Source organism: Rutidosis leptorrhynchoides, chromosome 2 (genome assembly GCF_046630445.1).
Source record: "Rutidosis leptorrhynchoides isolate AG116_Rl617_1_P2 chromosome 2, CSIRO_AGI_Rlap_v1, whole genome shotgun sequence".
Taxonomy (NCBI): Eukaryota; Viridiplantae; Streptophyta; class Magnoliopsida; order Asterales; family Asteraceae; genus Rutidosis; species Rutidosis leptorrhynchoides.
In genome coordinates, this window is record NC_092334.1 from 685198525 (window position 1) to 685206144 (window position 7620).

The 7620-nt window shown below is 34.4% G+C and overlaps 1 pseudogene; it reads right to left on the reverse strand.

Moving 5' to 3' along the window:
- Positions 1-494: 494 nt before the first annotated feature.
- On the reverse strand, positions 495-1961 carry LOC139890328 (immune-associated nucleotide-binding protein 1-like; annotated as a pseudogene).
- Positions 1962-7620: the final 5659 nt, after the last annotated feature.

The following is a 7620-nucleotide window of genomic DNA, read 5'->3' on the forward strand; positions in this document are numbered from 1 at the left end:
CAATACTACCAAGACAACGGCACCATTTGGAATGAAATCGGGTTGGTTATAGTTTGGAATTAATAAGCCCTAGTCTAGGTGTGTCGTAGGTGTTATTGGTTTGCTAGTCCTATTTTGTTGTGTAGGTTCTAGCTAGGTATTCTGGTTGTTTGTAAGGCTACAAGGCGCGCTTGTGGTCGTTGTTCTTATTTGTTTGTTTTTATTATTTTTCATAAATGATATTTACCGGGTGAAACCCTTTACCCAAAAAAAAAGTCCTTAACTTAGAAACTTTGGTTAAAAGAAAAAGAACCGATTAAAACGTGCACATTTTAATTCAAAAGAAAATGCAATGCATAAGCATTATACCATGCAATCAAAGATCACACGTAAAAGCGTACATTTCCTTCGCTGCTAATCAAAACGGTATCATTAGTAAGATTTGGCATACCAAAAGACACACTTTTCAATTCAATCCAATAGTTGTTCAAAACATTTTCATTAACAAATTAAAATTACATCATAACACACCTACGCCACCAATCATTATGTGCGTTCTCCTGCTCTTCTTTAGAATTTTTGAAATCCTCATACTTTTTTCGTTCATTTTTAGCGCTTTCTTCAGCCTTCTTTCTTGCTGCTCGTTCTTCTTCTAATAGTTTTTCCAACTTCATTTGTAGCTCAATAAACTTGGACGCAAACTATAAAACAATGATATTCCAGTAATTAGTCATTTACTCAAAATCTTTTATCCAGGCACATAACCCTTCATATATCGAATGACATCAATATTACCTAAGCATCGATTCTAAACGAATTTACTTGTAAAGTCGTAATACATATGAATCACACAAAAACAAACAAGAGTTAATTACTGTGTGTAACTATACCAACTCAAAGAACATCTTCAACTGCTTTTCATGCATCTGGTCCATTAGTAGTGCTACATCCTGTACCGTTAAGTGCTTATCGGTCTCGTTCATAAGGCGTTTTGTTTCCTCTTGAATTTCCATACTATATTTCTGTCAAAAAAATATACATACTATATTGTTAGTGTAACTAAGAAACTGTAAATTCTAAGTACACACTAACAAACAATATCTTAATTAGTTTTACCTTCAACTCCGCAAACATTTCATTAGTATATGGCACACAATAATTCTTGTCTAAAACCATATCCACAAGAGATATAAGTTCTTGCAGTTGGTTAGCTTTCTTAGCTTCATCTTTAGTCCTGTTATCAAAAAGAACTTGACGATTTCCACAAAGACGTAAAACCTCCTGAAAAATTAATCAAATGAAAATATCATATTCATTCATATACTCGCATATAGTTGATACTAATTAACAAGCTAGTTATGGTATCAGATTATGTAACCGGGTTAAAAACAAAATCAAGTTATACCTTTAACAAATCCGGACTCTCACAAACGAAATCTTCCAAACTCTTTTCATCTGCTTCAAGTTCATCCCCACCCGTAAAAATAACAATCATGTAACCGAATATTTTACTCCCAAACAAAGTTTCCAAACAGCTTAAAACGGCCTTTTCCTCATAAGTAAAGCGACTGCAAACAGAATAAACAACTAGTACAGCGTGTATGCCGTCTCCACATATCAATACACCTAACAATTTCCTTCCCAATAATATCAGGATCGATAGAAGAATCAAATAGAACTACAAAATGCATGGTCCAATGTTAAACATCTAAAGTAAAAAATAATATAAAAAAGATTAAGATAGTAATATTAATCAATGTACCAGGAGTATCGATCACATTTAGCGTCCTGCCATCTTTCAACGAAGTGGAATTCATCTCACAAATAGTAGTTACTCCAGAAGAACTACGTTTCGATTCAAATTTCTTCGATCCAATAATACTATTCCCAGTGGCACTTTTGCCGTTTCCAGTTTTTCCAACCAACACAAGTGTTAAATCAGATGTAACATCCGAACGGCTCTCGATCGAACATCCACCCATTTTTTTTATTTGACTACTAGAATGAAGAAGTACCTGAGAAGTGAAAGTGATAGGGTTTGTTGTAGAAGGCAAATGGGGTGCGTGTATATATATATTATTACTCCGTGTATTTTATCAAGGAAGATAAATAGTCACTGTTCGTGTAAACTACACACAAAAAGACTCTTCGTTAACCACATATATATTTTCAAATTTAAAAAAGTAATCACTGATGAAATGTTTGAACCCGTGACTGGAATTAAATGTAAACTTATCAATACCTAGGCCAATCGTCTCAACGTGTACTAGATACCATAAAGCCTCAATATCTCAATAGCACCTTTGTCTAAAGCTTCGAATTAAACTTCATATCCGAAACGCAAGAACGATCTGACTAGAAAATCATTAAAAACTTGATCGAAGAACCGGCATATATTTTAGAAGCTGTAGAGTCGTCCTTCGCTTAGAAAGTCAAAAGCCGGTGATTTGATTAACGGCTTCGAAGTGACTAATTAATGGTTCGCGAGAGCCGGCTTAAAACGGAAGCAAAGTGTTTGACGGCTCGAGCCCATCTTTTCTAAAACCTAAACTTTATAAAATTGAATGCATTTAATTAGCCAAAAGAAATATTAAATACAATGGGGGCCTTTAAATAGCAACTTATATTGTAATGCATTTGATTATGCCCAATTTTATAATATGTAATGCATTTTACCTCTTCTTATATTATTCATTTGAGTCTAAGAACCTTTTTTACTTCATTCTAGGTACTTAAATTTCCAGGATCGATCATGTGTTCGACGCTGAGTGATGAACAATTCAACGTTCATCCCTTTTGATTATGACCTAAAAATTACATATGATGTTAATTGGTTCAACATGTTAACCATTAAGCACCAAAATATAATGTAATATCTTCTTTAAATTATATCAAATTACTCATTAAACAACTACATTATTTTTTATTAATGCAAAATATTAATAAAATAATTATAGTTTATTTAAAATAATTACTGTATTAAACAAGTTATTGTTATTCAGAAACAACTTCATTCATTCAGAACCTTTGATTTATTCATATTATAAATTTAAATCATTCAAGACTAAATCATTAAGCTTTATCAAGCAGTCTTATACAAGCAGTCGTATAGAGTGATAATATAGTATTAAAAGTTGAAACTAAAAATTATGATATAGTTTATTTTTTTTTTTTCAAAAAACAATAAGATTAAACAGATTTTAAAATTAAACATTAAGCGATAACATTATGAGTTATGATATAGTGATATACTCCATATTGGTAAATTAACTACCCTAGTAGAAGCATTGTGGAAAATTGGGGTGAAATATAAAATTAAACGTTGTTAGTAGTGAGACCAAAGAAGCAATAAACTATAAACTGACCAACAGGATGAGTTTAAACAGGCGATAAGCTGACTACATTACTACTTAAAAAGCGAGCGATAATGGTATTAAAGCTATAAATAAACCAATACCTCTCTCCGCTTGCTAAATAGGGGAATAAAGTACTACTACTAAGTTTAAAGCAAAGAAGGGGGGGTGAGGAAATTCCAGGTTGGAGCTCAAACCTATAATGCTTTCACGGCTTTGAACGGGAACCAAACTAGCCAATAAACCAACAACCAAGGAACGGGAGTGGGTGGTCCCTAGTTCAGCATAAAGAAAGTACTGGTTCAAGCAGATACGAGTGACAGAACCGGTGTTGATCAAAGACATGCGCCGAGTGCCAGGAATGGCTATAAGCCGACAGAGTCATCTTAACATGCCATGAACCGAGATACAATTTGACTAGTTCCAGGTACAATAAATTCATGTCATAGCCTGCTATAGCTCGAGACATTAAGTGTTTGATTGGGTCACATCATGTCATAATATGAAATGTGAAGGACATGAAGTAGTGACGTAACTTCTGAGTAACAATGACTAATGTGAGGCAGTGCCCTTCCACAACTGAGTAGCTTATCCCCGGCATGTGATGCATCAATCAATGGCATGAAGGAGTTGAATCAAGAACAGAAAGACTTAGCCAAAGCAAAGTAATTCATTTAACAGGAGTTTACGTTGCAAAGACGATTCGTGCTAGCTCTTCTCTTCTTTAACTAGTAACATGAATAGCCTATTGGGCTAGTTTTCATTCATCGATATGGCCATGGTCAGTCACTTTTCTGGACCGGGATCGATAAGAGGAATGAAAGTGATAAAACATATATCTTGATCTTCGCACCTAAGATCAAGAGGAAGGGTAGCTTGTCAAGCCGAGATATTTCTTCAATCTTGAAGGATAGCATAACAAGTGTGTGTGTGTGTGTGTGTGTATATATATATATATATATATAGTGTTTTTTTAAATATTTTGTTCCCCTTCAAGATTTTGAGTCATATTCGATGGACTACCTTACACACCCTCAAATACACCTTTGTAAGTGGTCACAAATGCCTTTCGTCCCGTAAAAACAAAAATAATGTATACAACATATCTGTTAATCTAAATTGCGTTACAAGTGACAGATCTTTACATTTTGTTTGAATAGATCCAACGATCTATGTGAACCATAAGACAACTGAACAAAAATTTAAGCAAACTAATCCAACTATAAGAACACAATACACACCAAACAAGTAATCACAACTACTAAAACTTACGATAACCCAAGTATTAAGTTTCTAGAAACACGTGATACATCTTAAAATTGAAGCACCTTGAAACAATTAATGGCAATTACTTGTTGCTTTACGATGAAACTGGATCCATAACGGAGGAGAACGCACTAAGCAAAGCGAAGACTGCCAACGCAAGAAGGACACGAATAATGAAGGACGTAGATATGTAGAAACACACGGACAAACCATTTTTGAAAATTGTTTGAGGAGCTAATCCACCACGATTTATCATGGTCCGTTAATCAAACCCCGCATATATCCTACCTAAAAGTACTCTAAGAAAATCTAGAACGAAAACATCTCACAACCAACCCCTATGAATAGCTAAAGGGCCTAACCCCCAACCAGTAAAAGATTCTAGCACATTACATAATTCCGGTCAACAGGAAAACAAACAAATGAGTCGCCCAAAGGGCGAGGGTAGGAGATGAATCCAAGAAGATCCAAAACATAAAGATTGGGAAATATATGGAGCATATTCGAAGAAAGAAGGTTAGGGGAGAGTCGGAAAACCAAATTTGACAGTGTTGAAAACTTCGACGAGTCCAAACTCGCTAGAAAAAATGAAACACGGTCAAAACTGACAAAACTTTAAGATGTGATCCGTTCAACCCCCACACAACGACCCAAGAGCACGGTAGACGACCACCATACTCGTATGACGAGATGCGGCGACATATCAATGGTTTTGGAGCTAATCGGATGATTGTATCCCACATCGGATATTTAAAGAAACAGATGTATGCTTATAAGTCTAAGTGAACCTCCCTCTATCACCAATTGGTTTTAGAGTACTATAGAACTAATGGGATTATATGTTATACATGTTGTTGGCCCTAAAGCTATCCTACGAATGGTATCAAAACTACGGTTGGAGCCTAGATGTGTGGATGACGCAGAGTGGCAACAGATGTTCATACCGAGATGAGATGATTGTGGACGTGATTGGGGAAGAGGAATAGGGGTCTGGGAAAAGTCGAGATGGTATTGAACGTGTCTGTGGGAGTAGCGTAGAAAAACCAACTAAAAGGTTATTGTTAGAGCTAATCGGTTAATTGTGTGCCACATCGTATATGAAATGAAACAAATGTATGCTTATAAGTCTAAGAGAACCATCCTATGTCACTAATTGTTTTTAGAGTACTAAAGGACTCATGAGCTTATATGCAGGACATATTAATGGGCTAAATGTGATGACCCAGATTTTTCCGACTACTTGATTATACTATTTACATGATTTAATAATTTCGACTTGATAAGCAATGAATTTTAATAAGTCTTGAACCTCCGGAAAGAATTTTACATAAGCAGTTGACCACCCTTTTATTCTTACGATTCACGAACGTCATAACTTGTATTAATTATATATATGTGTGTGTGTATATATATATATATATATATATATATAGATTTAACTTGAAAATATTATAATTAAATATCTCATTAAGTATATTAACAAAGTATTATATATATATTTTCATACTACTAATTTAAAGAGTTTTTGAACAATATATATGTTACTATTTAAACGACGTAATTAACTTATGTTAAAATGTATTTACATATAATGTATTACGAGTATAAATACATCCTTACAAGTATTAAATACACTTTATAATATACCAATACATATAAAGGATAGCTATACTCGTAAGAACCACCTTAAAATATATTCTACGTTGAGTTGTACCACCTTGCATATCTTCCCTAATAGCTTGGTAACTAATATTTACATGCTGTAAGAACATGTAAGTGTGAATCCTATTGATAGATCTATCGGGTTTGACAACCCCAACCGGGCTAGTCGCTCTAGTATCGTAAACGGTTGCATAGTACTTCATTTTTACTACACTTGGTACACTATAGGGAGATTTCATAATAAAGGGAATATGCCACATTAATGGTTAAGTATGGTTACCGAAGCGCTCAACAACTTATAGAATATCTTTATTGAAATGTTTGTAACTTGAAATCTTGTGGTCTATATTTATATCGATGCTAGCTTTAAACCTATATATCTCACCAACCTTTGTGTTGACTGTTTAAACATGTTTATTCTCAGGTCCTTAAGAAAGTCTTCCGCTGTTGCATTATCTGAGCAAGCTGTGCATGGAGTCTCATGCTTTTGTTTAAATAAAGTGTTGCATTCAATAAAACCTTTGTCATGTATTATATTCGACTGTTATGTCACGTGTGTAGTATTTGGAAACCGATGTATCATGGGGATTTATTCTTAAATAATCGTCCACTTGTTTAAAAACATGCATTATGTATAATAATGGTGTGCTTTTCATGAAACGAATGCAATATTTTCTAAAACGTATCATATAGAGGTCGAATACCTCGTTATGGGACCAATGAATAACGTACTGCGTTTATAGTAATATGGACGGGTCGTTTCAGTTGGCATCAGAGCAGAGGTCTTAGCGAATCAGAAATTGCATTAGTGTGTCTGACCGGTATTTGTTAGGATGCATTAGTGAGTCTGGACTTTGACCGAACTTGTTTTTGAAAACCATTACTTATCATTTTTGGTCAAAAATTGAATATCTTAACATAAAAATATTATGTGGTATATTACTAATGTGGTAGTTAATGTGTGATAGATGTCTACTTCTAGCACCAATCTCATTATCACATTCAACGACTCCGAAGATGAATCTCCAACAAAAGTACCAATCGTCGACTTATCTGATAACGAAGATGACCCGAAGAAAGATGTATCAATCATCTATATAACTGATGACGATGATTACCTGGAGTCGGATGCATTTTGGAAAGATTCACAATTTCCGGAAGAACCGGAAGTGAAAGAACCTGAAAACTATCCTGAGGAGGAGGAGGAAGTAAAAGAGATTACTGAGAAAGAATTTAAAAAAGGAAAGGAACCTGTAGCCACCAAACCGGAATTTCCAAATCTAGAAATTAATAAAGTAATTGTTGTACAAAGTGCTCATGACATTTCTACCCCTAGTCATCATTGTCTTACCAACTCTAT